The following is a 15,552-nucleotide window of genomic DNA, read 5'->3' as shown; positions in this document are numbered from 1 at the left end:
CGACTATAGAGCACAATGGGCTCGAGGTCGTGGATATCCACGGTAAAATATAACATGCTGTGTTCTGTTTTCTGCGAGTGGATTAGGTAATTCCGACTCGCTAATTGGGGGGAATTGTGATTGATCCATGGATTACCGCTGATCAAGCGCATGCAGAACCCGTAATTCCTATCCGGCCATGTGAGACAGGCCCAATGTTAGATCCCTACTTTTTTATCACGTAACTAGGGACCGCTCATCAAGGCCACCAATCACTGCTCCAAGCACTCCGCGACCGTTGGTCGCCGACAGCAGGGGGGTTTAAAATTTCCTGGGCTCCTGCGAATGTGTCCGGCATTTTGCCGGCGGGCACATGCGCAGAGGCCGGAAAGGTCCATGGAGGATAACCGCATCTGGATTCAAATGCGGAAGCCTCCGAGAAGATGTTTTATCTCCTCTCGCTGATCGCCGGGGTAAGGTCCTCGGATCAAATGCAAATCATAATAATAAAGTATATAATAAAACAAAAAAACTGTTGTGATGAGTCTATGGATGAACCTCGCCTTGTTTTTCAGTGGTAACGGGTCTAAATCATATTCCACATTATTTGAAAGATGCAAAATTGGCCAATCGTTACATTTCGTATTATTCAGTTTGCATAATTTAATTCTTAACCCCATAATGACCAGCACATAGTGTTTTTACATCCTGCCCAAGTGGGCCTTGATCCCTGAGGACGTAAAAACTTGTGTCTGGACGTGACAGCTTCATGCTGTCGGTGCCCGCAGATAGCTCCTCTGGGTAATATGTAAATGAGGGAGCTGGCATGAATCCTCCTTAGGGAGAGCAACTACAAACTGAGTAAGGAGACGCACCTGGCCATGCACGCTCCTCTGGGTAATATGCAAATGAGGGAGCTGGCATGAATCCTCCTAAGGGAGAGCAACTACAAACTGAGTAAGGAAACGCACCTGGCCATGCATGCTCCTCTGGGTAATATGCAAATGAGAAAGCTGGCATGAATCCTCCTTAGGGAGCGCAACTACAAACTGAGTAAGTAGACGCACCTGGCCATGCACGCTCCTCTGGGCAATATGCAAATGAGGGAGCTGGCATGAATCCTCCTCAGGAAGAGCAACTACAAACTGAGTAAGGAGCCGCACCTGGCCATGCACGCTCCTCTGGGTAATATGCAAATAAGGGAGCTAACATGAATCCTCCTTAGGGAGAGCAACTACAAACAGAGTAAGGAGACGCACCTGGCCATGCACGCTACTCTGGGTAATATGCAAATGAGCGAGCTGGCACGAATCCTCCTTAGGGAGAGCAACTGCAAACTGAGTAAGGAGATGCACCTGGCCATGCACGCTCCTCTGGGTAATATGCAAATGAGGGAGCTGGCATGAATCCTCCTTAGGGAGAGCAACTACAAACTGAGTAAGGAGACGCACCTGGCCATGCACGCTACTCTGGGTAATATGCAAATGAGGGAGCTGGCACGAATCCTCCTTAGGGAGAGCAACTGCAAACTGAGTAAGGAAACGCACCTGGCCATGCACGCTCTTCTGGGTAATATGCAAATGAGGGAGCTGGCATGAATCCTCCTTAGGGAGAGCAACTACAAACTGAGTAAGGAGATGCACCTGGCCATGCACGCTCCTCTGGGTCATAGGCGTACATATAGGGGGTGCTGGGGTCGCGGTTGCCACCCGGCCCCTGAGCCCCCGGGGGCCCTCTTTCGCACGGACTGACCGCAGTTACTTTCATTAAGGTCTCTGCACTCGCCGGCAGCTTCTCCTGCACGCCGGCGCTTCCTCCCGGACCTCCGCTCAGACTCCTCCCCTCTGCAGGAGAAGCTGCCGGCCCGCGCGCATGTGTTTCTTTTCAGCCCCACTTCTGTAGCCTTGAGTACTTCCAGCAACCTCATTGGTTGTTGGGGACACACCTTCCTTTAAGATGTGCCCGAGGATACAGTTACACAGAGCTGTGCACGAGAAGCATGTGCTGACAGGAATACAGTTACACAGATCTGCCGTGTATTCACAGAGCTGACGAAGCAAGAGAAGCAGTGAATACACCGCAGATCTGTGTAACTGTACTCCTGTCAGCACCTGCTTCTCGTGCACAGCTCTGTGTAAATGTATCCTCGGGCACATCTGAAAGGAAGGTGTGTCCCCAACAACCAATGAGGTTGCTGGAAGTACTCAAGGCTACTGAAGTGGGGCTGAAACTGCGGTCAGTGTGCGGGACCCTGTGTGACGGGGGTGGGGAGCACGAGGGGCACCCTGTGTGATGGGGGGAGGAGCACGAGGGGGACCCTGTGTGATGGGGGGTGAACGAAGGGGACCCTGTGTGATGGGGGTGGGGAGCACAAGGGGCACCCTGTGTGATGGGGGGTGAACGAAGGGGACCCTGTGTGATGGGGCGGGGGAGAACGAGGGGGACCCTGAGTGATGGAGGGGGGAGAACGAGGGGCACCCTGTGTGATGGGGGGAGAACGAGGGGGGCCCTGTGTGATGTGGGGGAGAACGAGGGTGATCCTGTGGGATGGGGGGGGGGAACAAGGGTGATCCTGTGTGATGGGGGAAGAATGAGGGGGATCCTGTGTGATGGGGAGTGGGAGGTGGGGTACGAGAGGCGTTCTGTGTGATGGGGAGTGTGTGGAGGGAAAACAAGGGGCGTTCCGTGTAGTGGGGGGGGGGGGGGGGTATAAGAGGCACTTCGTGTGATGGGGAGTGGGGGGGGGGGCGACGACAACAAGGGGTGTTCCATGTGATGGGGAGTGTTTAGAGTGTCAATGCGTATGGAGACAATGTATTGCGTATGGGTGGTTTATCACATGCAGCCCATAGAAGTGTACAGGGCTCACATTGCATGGTACACAAAGAAAGAAAGCATGCTGGGATTTATTTCTCTTGCATATATACATGCAGTCCATTGACTTTCATTGACTGCGTTCACTGTGCACCACGTGTGTATGCGCAACGCACGCATATTAGGTGGTGAAAACCTGGCCGTGGACATGAGCCCCAGACATGTTATATAAAGTTAGCTTTATGTTGTTTCTATTGTATATATTGTTATTATGCTGTCTCCAATGTATATGTGTGTGTGTGTGTGTGTATGTATATATATATTTTTTTTCTTTTTCTTTCCTGAGGAAGCGAAGCATGCCTTGAGGCTTGTGTTCTGGATGTTTTAAAACTCTGCTAAAACCACTGATTACCAATTATCTATTGATGGGTAATTTAAAAAAAACAGTAATGGAGCTAAAAGTGATGTAGAAGTAGTAGCCGTGAAAAGGAGTCGAGGTTGGAGGGGTCTGTAGAGGGCCCCAAGCTAAACTTATGCACCCGAGCCCATGAGCCTCTATCTACACCCCTGCTCTGGGTAATATGCAAATGAGGGAGCTGGCATTAATCCTCCTTAGGGAGAGCAACTACAAACTGAGTAAGGAGACGCACCTGGCCATGCACGCTCCTCTGGGTAGTATGCAAATAAGGGAGCTGGCATGAATCCTCCTTAGGGAGAGCAACTACAAACTGAGTAAGGAGACGCACCTGGCCATGCACGCTACTTTGGGTAATATGCAAATGAGGGAGCAGGCATGAATCCTCCTTAGGGAGAGCAACTGCAAACTGAGTAAGTAGACGCACCTCGTCATGCATGCTCCTCTGGGTAATACGCAAATAAGGGAGCTGGCATGAATCCTTCTTAGGGAGAGCAACTACAAACTGAGTAATTACACGCACCTGGCCATGCACGCTCCTCTGGGTAATATGCAAATAAAGGAGCTGGCATAAATCCTCCTTAGGGAGAGCAAGTACAAATTGAGTAAGTAGATGCACCTGGCTGTGCACGCTCCTCTGGGTAATATGCAAATGAAGGAGCTGGCATGAATCCTCCTTAGGGAGAGCACCTACAAACTGAGTAAGGAGACGAACCTGGCCATGCACGCTCCTCTGGGTAATATGCAAATAAGGGAACTGGCATGAATCCTCCTTAGGGAGAGCAAGTACAAATTGAGTAAGTAGACGCACCTGGCCATGCACGCTCCTCTGGGTAATATGCAAATATCCGTAGCAGGCCTGATTTTCCCTGTGGACCTCGATTTTGAGCTCCCCGCCTAGAGCATGAATCAGAGCACGATTCGCGTCTAACACAAACTCACTGTTTTCACCGTCCTGTAACTCGGCACCTGAGAGGTGTAGACCGTGTTTGAAAAAGCAATAAGCTTGAGCTCCCCGCCTAGAGCATGAATCAGAGCACGATTCGCGTCTAACACAAACTCACTGTTTTCACCGTCCTGTACCTCGGCACCCGAGAGGTGTAGACCGTGTTTGAAAAAGCATTACGCTTGCGCTCCCAGCCTAGAGCATGAATCAGAGCACGATTCGCGTCTAACACAAACTCACTGTTTTCACCGTCCTGTACCTCGGCACCTGAGAGGTGTAGACCGTGTTTGAAAAAGCAATAAGCTTGCGCTCCCAGCCTAGAGCATGAATCAGAGCACGATTCGCGTCTAACACAAACTCACTGTTTCCACCGTCCTGTAACTCGGCACCTGAGGGGTGTAGACCGTGTTTGAAAAAGCAATAAGCTTGCGCTCCCAGCCTAGAGCATGAATCAGAGCACGATTCGCGTCTAACACAAACTCACTGTTTCCACCGTCCTGTAACTCGGCACCTGAGGGGTGTAGACCGTGTTTGAAAAAGCAATAAGCTTGCGCTCCCAGCCTAGAGCATGAATCAGAGCACGATTCGCGTCTAACACAAACTCACTGTTTTCACCGTCCTGTAACTAGGCACCTGAGAGGTGTAGACCGTGTTTGAAAAAGCAATAAGCTTGAGCTCCCCGCCCAGAGCATGAATCAGAGCAGGATTCGCGTCTAACACAAACTCACTGTTTTCACCGTCCTGTACCTCGGCACCCGAGAGGTGTAGACCGTGTTTGAAAAAGCAATAAGCTTGCGCTCCCAGCCTAGAGCATGAATCAGAGCACGATTCGCGTCTAACACAAACTCACTGTTTTCACCGTCCTGTAACTCGGCACTTGAGAGGTGTAGACCGTGTTTGAAAAAGCAATAAGCTTGCGCTCCCAGCCTAGAACATGAATCAGAGCACGATTCGCGTCTAACACAAACTCACTGTTTTCATTGTCCTGTACCTCGGCACCCGAGAGGTGTAGACCGTGTTTGAAAAAGCAATAAGCTTGCGCTCCCAGCCTAGAGCATGAATCAGAGCACGATTCGCGTCTAACACAAACTCACTGTTTTCACCGTCCTGTACCTCGGCACCTGAGAGGTGTAGACCGTGTTTGAAAAAGCATTTCGCTTGCGCTCCCAGCCTAGAGCATGAATCCCAGCACGATTCGCGTCTAACACAAACTCACTGTTTTCACCGTCCTGTAACTCGGCACCTGAGAGGTGTAGACCGTGTTTGAAAAAGCAATAAGCTTGCGCTCCCAGCCTAGAGCATGAATCAGAGCACGATTCGCGTCTAACACAAACTCACTGTTTTCACCGTCCTGTAACTCGGCACTTGAGAGGTGTAGACCGTGTTTGAAAAAGCAATAAGCTTGCGCTCCCAGCCTAGAACATGAATCAGAGCACGATTCGCGCCTAACACAAACTCACTGTTTTCATTGTCCTGTACCTCGGCACCCGAGAGGTGTAGACCGTGTTTGAAAAAGCAATAAACTTGCGCTCCCAGCCTAGAGCATGAATCAGAGCACGATTCGCGTCTAACACAAACTCACTGTTTTCACCGTCCTGTAACTCGGCACGTGAGAGGTGTAGAACGTGTTTGAAAAAGCATTACGCTTGCGCTCCCGACCTAGAGCATGAATCCCAGCACGCTTCGCGTCTAACACAAACTCACTGTTTTCACCGTCCTGTACCTCGGCACCTGAGAGGTGTAGACCGTGTTTGAAAAAGCAATAAGCTTGCGCTCCCTGCCTAGAGCATGAATCAGAGCACGATTCGCGTCTAACACAAACTCACTGTTTTCACCGTCCTGTAACTCGGCACCTGAGAGGTGTAGACCGTGTTTGAAAAAGCAATAAGCTTGCGCTCCCAGCCTAGAGCATGAATCAGAGCACGATTCGCGTCTAACACAAACTCACTGTTTTCACCGTCCTGTACCTCGGCACCTGAGAGGTGTAGACCGTGTTTGAAAAAGCATTACGCTTGCGCTCCCAGCCTAGAGCATGAATCCCAGCGCGATTCGCGTCTAACACAAACTCACTGTTTTCACCGTCCTGTAACTCGGCACCTGAGAGGTGTAGACCGTGTTTGAAAAAGCAATAAGCTTGCGCTCCCAGCGTAGAACATGAATCAGAGCACGATTCGCGTCTAACACAAACTCACTGTTTTCATTGTCCTGTACCTCGGCACCCGAGAGGTGTAGACCGTGTTTGAAAAAGCAATAAGCTTGCGCTCCCAGCCTAGAGTATGAATCAGAGCACGATTCGCGTCTAACACAAACTCACTGTTTCCACCGTCCTGTAACTCGGCACGTGAGAGGTGTAGACCGTGTTTGAAAAAGCATTACGCTTGCGCTTCCAGCCTAGGGCTTGAATCCCAGCACGATTCGCGTCTAACACAAACTCACTGTTTTCACCGTCCTGTACCTCGGCACCTGAGAGGTGTAGACCGTGTTTGAAAAAGCATTTCGCTTGCGCTCCCAGCCTAGAGCATGAATCCCAGCACGATTCGCGTCTAACACAAACTCACTGTTTTCACCGTCCTGTAACTCGGCACCTGAGAGGTGTAGACCGTGTTTGAAAAAGCAATAAGCTTGCGCTCCCAGCCTAGAGCATGAATCAGAGCACGATTCGCGTCTAACACAAACTCACTGTTTTCACCGTCCTGTAACTCGGCACTTGAGAGGTGTAGACCGTGTTTGAAAAAGCAATAAGCTTGCGCTCCCAGCCTAGAACATGAATCAGAGCACGATTCGCGTCTAACACAAACTCACTGTTTTCATTGTCCTGTACCTCGGCACCCGAGAGGTGTAGACCGTGTTTGAAAAAGCATTACACTTGCGCTCCCAGCCTAGAGCATGAATCAGAGCACGATTCGCGTCTAACACAAACTCACTGTTTTCACCGTCCTGTAACTCGGCACGTGAGAGGTGTAGAACGTGTTTGAAAAAGCATTACGCTTGCGCTTCCGACCTAGAGCATGAATCCCAGCACGCTTCGCGTCTAACACAAACTCACTGTTTTCACCGTCCTGTACCTCGGCACCTGAGAGGTGTAGACCGTGTTTGAAAAAGCAATAAGCTTGCGCTCCCTGCCTAGAGCATGAATCAGAGCACGATTCGCGTCTAACACAAACTCACTGTTTTCACCGTCCTGTAACTCGGCACCTGAGAGGTGTAGACCGTGTTTGAAAAAGCAATAAGCTTGCGCTCCCAGCCTAGAGCATGAATCAGAGCACGATTCGCGTCTAACACAAACTCACTGTTTTCACCGTCCTGTACCTCGGCACCTGAGAGGTGTAGACCGTGTTTGAAAAAGCATTACGCTTGCGCTCCCAGCCTAGAGCATGAATCCCAGCACGATTCGCGTCTAACACAAACTCACTGTTTTCACCGTCCTGTAACTCGGCACCTGAGAGGTGTAGACCGTGTTTGAAAAAGCAATAAGCTTGCGCTCCCAGCGTAGAACATGAATCAGAGCACGATTCGCGTCTAACACAAACTCACTGTTTTCATTGTCCTGTACCTCGGCACCCGAGAGGTGTAGACCGTGTTTGAAAAAGCAATAAGCTTGCGCTCCCTGCCTAGAGTATGAATCAGAGCACGATTCGCGTCTAACACAAACTCACTGTTTCCACCGTCCTGTAACTCGGCACGTGAGAGGTGTAGACCGTGTTTGAAAAAGCATTACGCTTGCGCTCCCAGCCTAGGGCTTGAATCCCAGCACGATTCGCGTCTAACACAAACTCACTGTTTTCACCGTCCTGTAACTCGGCACCTGAGAGGTGTAGACCGTGTTTGAAAAAGCAATAAGCTTGCGCTCCCAGCCTAGAGCATGAAACAGAGCACGATTCGCGTCTAACACAAACTCACTGTTTTCACCGTCCTGTAACTCGGCACCTGAGAGGTGTAGACCGTGTTTGAAAAAGCAATAAGCTTGAGCTCCCCGCCTAGAGCATGAATCAGAGCACGATTCGCGTCTAACACAAACTCACTGTTTTCACCGTCCTGTAACTCGGCACCTGAGAGGTGTAGACCGTGTTTGAAAAGCAATAAGCTTGAGCTCCCAGCCTAGAGCATGAATCAGAGCACGATTCGCGTCTAACACAAACTCACTGTTTTCACCGTCCTGTAACTCGGCACCTGAGAGGTGTAGACCGTGTTTGAAAAAGCAATAAGCTTGCGCTCCCAGCCTAGAGCATGAATCAGAGCACGATTCGCGTCTAACACAAACTCACTGTTTTCACCGTCCTGTAACTCGGCACCTGAGAGGTGTAGACCGTGTTTAAAAAAGCAATAAGCTTGCGCTCCCAGCCTAGAGCATGAATCAGAGCACGATTCGCGTCTAACACAAACTCACTGTTTTCACCGTCCTGTAACTCGGCACCTGAGAGGTGTAGACCGTGTTTGAAAAAGCAATAAGCTTGCGCTCCCAGCCTAGAGCATGAATCAGAGCACGATTCGCGTCTAACACAAACTCACTGTTTTCACCGTCCTGTAACTCGGCACCTGAGAGGTGTAGACCGTGTTTGAAAAAGCAATAAGCTTGCGCTCCCAGCCTAGAGCATGAATCAGAGCACGATTCGCGTCTAACACAAACTCAGTTTTCACCGTCCTGTAACTCGGCACCTGAGAGGTGTAGACCGTGTTTGAAAAAGCATTACGCTTGCGCTCCCAGCCTAGAGCATGAATCCCAGCACGATTCGCGTCTAACAGAAACTCACTGTTTTCACCGTCCTGTAACTCGGCACCTGAGAGGTGTAGACCGTGTTTGAAAAAGCAATAAGCTTGCGCTCCCTGCCTAGAGCATGAATCAGAGCACGATTCGCGTCTAACACAAACTCACTGTTTTCACCGTCCTGTAACTCGGCACCTGAGAGGTGTAGACCGTGTTTGAAAAAGCAATAAGCTTGAGCTCCCCGACTAGAGCATCAATCCCAGCACGATTCGCGTCTAACACAAACTCACTGTTTTCACCGTCCTGTACCTCGGCACCTGAGAGGTGTAGACCGTGTTTGAAAAGCATTACGCTTGCGCTCCCAGCCTAGAGCATCAATCCCAGCACGATTCGCGTCTAACACAAACTCACTGTTTTCACCGTCCTGTAACTCGGCACCTGAGAGGTGTAGACCGTGTTTGAAAAAGCAATAAGCTTGCGCTCCCAGCCTAGAGCATGAATCAGAGCACGATTCGCGTCTAACACAAACTCACTGTTTTCACCGTCCTGTAACTCGGCACCTGAGAGGTGTAGACCGTGTTTGAAAAAGCAATAAGCTTGAGCTCCCCGCCTAGAGCATGAATCAGAGCACGATTCGCGTCTAACACAAACTCACTGTTTTCACCGTCCTGTACCTCGGCACCCGAGAGGTGTAGACCGTGTTTGAAAAAGCATTACGCTTGCGCTCCCAGCCTAGAGCATCAATCCCAGCACGATTCGCGTCTAACACAAACTCACTGTTTCCACCGTCCTGTAACTCGGCACCTGAGGGGTGTAGACCGTGTTTGAAAAAGCAATAAGCTTGCGCTCCCAGCCTAGAGCATGAATCAGAGCACGATTCGCGTCTAACACAAACTCACTGTTTCACCGTCCTGTAACTAGGCACCTGAGAGGTGTAGACCGTGTTTGAAAAAGCAATAAGCTTGAGCTCCCCGCCCAGAGCATGAATCAGAGCACGATTCGCGTCTAACACAAACTCACTGTTTTCACCGTCCTGTAACTCGGCACCCGAGAGGTGTAGACCGTGTTTGAAAAAGCATTACGCTTGTGCTCCCAGCCTAGAGCATGAATCAGAGCACGATTCGCGTCTAACACAAACTCACTGTTTTCACCGTCCTGTACCTCGGCACCTGAGAGGTGTAGACCGTGTTTGAAAAAGCAATAAGCTTGCGCTCCCAGCCTAGAGCATGAATCAGAGCACGATTCGCGTCTAACACAAACTCACTGTTTCCACCGTCCTGTAACTCGGCACCTGAGGGGTGTAGACCGTGTTTGAAAAAGCAATAAGCTTGCGCTCCCAGCCTAGAGCATGAATCAGAGCACGATTCGCGTCTAACACAAACTCACTGTTTTCACCGTCCTGTAACTCGGCACTTGAGAGGTGTAGACCGTGTTTGAAAAAGCACTAAGCTTGCGCTCCCAGCCTAGAACATGAATCAGAGCACGATTCGCGTCTAACACAAACTCACTGTTTTCATTGTCCTGTACCTCGGCACCCGAGAGGTGTAGACCGTGTTTGAAAAAGCAATAAGCTTGCGCTCCCAGCCTAGAGCATGAATCAGAGCACGATTCGCGTCTAACACAAACTCACTGTTTTCACCGTCCTGTACCTCGGCACCCGAGAGGTTTAGACCGTGTTTGAAAAAGCAATAAGCTTGCGCTCCCAGCCTAGAGCATGAATCAGAGCACGATTCGCGTCTAACACAAACTCACTGTTTTCACCGTCCTGTACCTCGGCACCTGAGAGGTGTAGACCGTGTTTGAAAAAGCATTTCGCTTGCGCTCCCAGCCTAGAGCATGAATCCCAGCACGATTCGCGTCTAACACAAACTCACTGTTTTCACCGTCCTGTAACTCGGCACCTGAGGGGTGTAGACCGTGTTTGAAAAAGCAATAAGCTTGCGCTCCCAGCCTAGAGCATGAATCAGAGCACGATTCGCGTCTAACACAAACTCACTGTTTTCACCGTCCTGTAACTCGGCACTTGAGAGGTGTAGACCGTGTTTGAAAAAGCAATAAGCTTGCGCTCCCAGCCTAGAACATGAATCAGAGCACGATTCGCGTCTAACACAAACTCACTGTTTTCATTGTCCTGTACCTCGGCACCCGAGAGGTGTAGACCGTGTTTGAAAAAGCAATAAACTTGCGCTCCCAGCCTAGAGCATGAATCAGAGCACGATTCGCGTCTAACACAAACTCACTGTTTTCACCGTCCTGTAACTCGGCACGTGAGAGGTGTAGAACGTGTTTGAAAAAGCATTACGCTTGCGCTCCCGACCTAGAGCATGAATCCCAGCACGCTTCGCGTCTAACACAAACTCACTGTTTTCACCGTCCTGTACCTCGGCACCTGAGAGGTGTAGACCGTGTTTGAAAAAGCAATAAGCTTACGCTCCCTGCCTAGAGCATGAATCAGAGCACGATTCGCGTCTAACACAAACTCACTGTTTTCACCGTCCTGTAACTCGGCACCTGAGAGGTGTAGACCGTGTTTGAAAAAGCAATAAGCTTGCGCTCCCAGCCTAGAGCATGAATCAGAGCACGATTCGCGTCTAACACAAACTCACTGTTTTCACCGTCCTGTACCTCGGCACCTGAGAGGTGTAGACCGTGTTTGAAAAAGCATTACGCTTGCGCTCCCAGCCTAGAGCATGAATCCCAGCACGATTCGCGTCTAACACAAACTCACTGTTTTCACCGTCCTGTAACTCGGCACCTGAGAGGTGTAGACCGTGTTTGAAAAAGCAATAAGCTTGCGCTCCCAGCGTAGAACATGAATCAGAGCACGATTCGCGTCTAACACAAACTCACTGTTTTCATTGTCCTGTACCTCGGCACCCGAGAGGTGTAGACCGTGTTTGAAAAAGCAATAAGCTTGCGCTCCCTGCCTAGAGTATGAATCAGAGCACGATTCGCGTCTAACACAAACTCACTGTTTCCACCGTCCTGTAACTCGGCACGTGAGAGGTGTAGACCGTGTTTGAAAAAGCATTACGCTTGCGCTCCCAGCCTAGGGCTTGAATCCCAGCACGATTCGCGTCTAACACAAACTCACTGTTTTCACCGTCCTGTAACTCGGCACCTGAGAGGTGTAGACCGTGTTTGAAAAAGCAATAAGCTTGAGCTCCCAGCCTAGAGCATGAATCAGAGCACGATTCGCGTCTAACACAAACTCACTGTTTTCACCGTCCTGTAACTCGGCACCTGAGAGGTGTAGACCGTGTTTGAAAAAGCAATAAGCTTGCGCTCCCAGCCTAGAGCATGAAACAGAGCACGATTCGCGTCTAACACAAACTCACTGTTTTCACCGTCCTGTAACTCGGCACCTGAGAGGTGTAGACCGTGTTTGAAAAAGCAATAAGCTTGAGCTCCCCGCCTAGAGCATGAATCAGAGCACGATTCGCGTCTAACACAAACTCACTGTTTTCACCGTCCTGTAACTCGGCACCTGAGAGGTGTAGACCGTGTTTGAAAAGCAATAAGCTTGAGCTCCCAGCCTAGAGCATGAATCAGAGCACGATTCGCGTCTAACACAAACTCACTGTTTTCACCGTCCTGTAACTCGGCACCTGAGAGGTGTAGACCGTGTTTGAAAAAGCAATAAGCTTGCGCTCCCAGCCTAGAGCATGAATCAGAGCACGATTCGCGTCTAACACAAACTCACTGTTTTCACCGTCCTGTAACTCGGCACCTGAGAGGTGTAGACCGTGTTTAAAAAAGCAATAAGCTTGCGCTCCCTGCCTAGAGCATGAATCAGAGCACGATTCGCGTCTAACACAAACTCACTGTTTTCACCGTCCTGTAACTCGGCACCTGAGAGGTGTAGACCGTGTTTGAAAAAGCAATAAGCTTGCGCTCCCAGCCTAGAGCATGAATCAGAGCACGATTCGCGTCTAACACAAACTCACTGTTTTCACCGTCCTGTAACTCGGCACCTGAGAGGTGTAGACCGTGTTTGAAAAAGCAATAAGCTTGCGCTCCCAGCCTAGAGCATGAATCAGAGCACGATTCGCGTCTAACACAAACTCAGTTTTCACCGTCCTGTAACTCGGCACCTGAGAGGTGTAGACCGTGTTTGAAAAAGCATTACGCTTGCGCTCCCAGCCTAGAGCATGAATCCCAGCACGATTCGCGTCTAACAGAAACTCACTGTTTTCACCGTCCTGTAACTCGGCACCTGAGAGGTGTAGACCGTGTTTGAAAAAGCAATAAGCTTGCGCTCCCTGCCTAGAGCATGAATCAGAGCACGATTCGCGTCTAACACAAACTCACTGTTTTCACCGTCCTGTAACTCGGCACCTGAGAGGTGTAGACCGTGTTTGAAAAAGCAATAAGCTTGAGCTCCCCGACTAGAGCATCAATCCCAGCACGATTCGCGTCTAACACAAACTCACTGTTTTCACCGTCCTGTACCTCGGCACCTGAGAGGTGTAGACCGTGTTTGAAAAGCATTACGCTTGCGCTCCCAGCCTAGAGCATCAATCCCAGCACGATTCGCGTCTAACACAAACTCACTGTTTTCACCGTCCTGTAACTCGGCACCTGAGAGGTGTAGACCGTGTTTGAAAAAGCAATAAGCTTGCGCTCCCAGCCTAGAGCATGAATCAGAGCACGATTCGCGTCTAACACAAACTCACTGTTTTCACCGTCCTGTAACTCGGCACCTGAGAGGTGTAGACCGTGTTTGAAAAAGCAATAAGCTTGAGCTCCCCGCCTAGAGCATGAATCAGAGCACGATTCGCGTCTAACACAAACTCACTGTTTTCACCGTCCTGTACCTCGGCACCCGAGAGGTGTAGACCGTGTTTGAAAAAGCATTACGCTTGCGCTCCCAGCCTAGAGCATCAATCCCAGCACGATTCGCGTCTAACACAAACTCACTGTTTCCACCGTCCTGTAACTCGGCACCTGAGGGGTGTAGACCGTGTTTGAAAAAGCAATAAGCTTGCGCTCCCAGCCTAGAGCATGAATCAGAGCACGATTCGCGTCTAACACAAACTCACTGTTTCACCGTCCTGTAACTAGGCACCTGAGAGGTGTAGACCGTGTTTGAAAAAGCAATAAGCTTGAGCTCCCCGCCCAGAGCATGAATCAGAGCACGATTCGCGTCTAACACAAACTCACTGTTTTCACCGTCCTGTAACTCGGCACCCGAGAGGTGTAGACCGTGTTTGAAAAAGCATTACGCTTGCGCTCCCAGCCTAGAGCATGAATCAGAGCACGATTCGCGTCTAACACAAACTCACTGTTTTCACCGTCCTGTACCTCGGCACCTGAGAGGTGTAGACCGTGTTTGAAAAAGCAATAAGCTTGCGCTCCCAGCCTAGAGCATGAATCAGAGCACGATTCGCGTCTAACACAAACTCACTGTTTCCACCGTCCTGTAACTCGGCACCTGAGGGCTGTAGACCGTGTTTGAAAAAGCAATAAGCTTGCGCTCCCAGCCTAGAGCATGAATCAGAGCACGATTCGCGTCTAACACAAACTCACTGTTTTCACCGTCCTGTAACTCGGCACTTGAGAGGTGTAGACCGTGTTTGAAAAAGCACTAAGCTTGCGCTCCCAGCCTAGAACATGAATCAGAGCACGATTCGCGTCTAACACAAACTCACTGTTTTCATTGTCCTGTACCTCGGCACCCGAGAGGTGTAGACCGTGTTTGAAAAAGCAATAAGCTTGCGCTCCCAGCCTAGAGCATGAATCAGAGCACGATTCGCGTCTAACACAAACTCACTGTTTTCACCGTCCTGTACCTCGGCACCCGAGAGGTTTAGACCGTGTTTGAAAAAGCAATAAGCTTGCGCTCCCAGCCTAGAGCATGAATCAGAGCACGATTCGCGTCTAACACAAACTCACTGTTTTCACCGTCCTGTACCTCGGCACCTGAGAGGTGTAGACCGTGTTTGAAAAAGCATTTCGCTTGCGCTCCCAGCCTAGAGCATGAATCCCAGCACGATTCGCGTCTAACACAAACTCACTGTTTTCACCGTCCTGTAACTCGGCACCTGAGGGGTGTAGACCGTGTTTGAAAAAGCAATAAGCTTGCGCTCCCAGCCTAGAGCATGAATCAGAGCACGATTCGCGTCTAACACAAACTCACTGTTTTCACCGTCCTGTAACTCGGCACTTGAGAGGTGTAGACCGTGTTTGAAAAAGCAATAAGCTTGCGCTCCCAGCCTAGAACATGAATCAGAGCACGATTCGCGTCTAACACAAACTCACTGTTTTCATTGTCCTGTACCTCGGCACCCGAGAGGTGTAGACCGTGTTTGAAAAAGCAATAAACTTGCGCTCCCAGCCTAGAGCATGAATCAGAGCACGATTCGCGTCTAACACAAACTCACTGTTTTCACCGTCCTGTAACTCGGCACGTGAGAGGTGTAGAACGTGTTTGAAAAAGCATTACGCTTGCGCTCCCGACCTAGAGCATGAATCCCAGCACGCTTCGCGTCTAACACAAACTCACTGTTTTCACCGTCCTGTACCTCGGCACCTGAGAGGTGTAGACCGTGTTTGAAAAAGCAATAAGCTTACGCTCCCTGCCTAGAGCATGAATCAGAGCACGATTCGCGTCTAACACAAACTCACTGTTTTCACCGTCCTGTAACTCGGCACCTGAGAGGTGTAGACCGTGTTTGAAAAAGCAATAAGCTT

This window comes from Eleutherodactylus coqui, chromosome 8 (assembly GCF_035609145.1).
Source record: "Eleutherodactylus coqui strain aEleCoq1 chromosome 8, aEleCoq1.hap1, whole genome shotgun sequence".
In the NCBI taxonomy this organism is placed as follows: domain Eukaryota; kingdom Metazoa; phylum Chordata; class Amphibia; order Anura; family Eleutherodactylidae; genus Eleutherodactylus; species Eleutherodactylus coqui.
The sequence above is the reverse complement of the archived record's forward strand: the minus strand, read 5'-3'. Positions refer to the sequence as shown.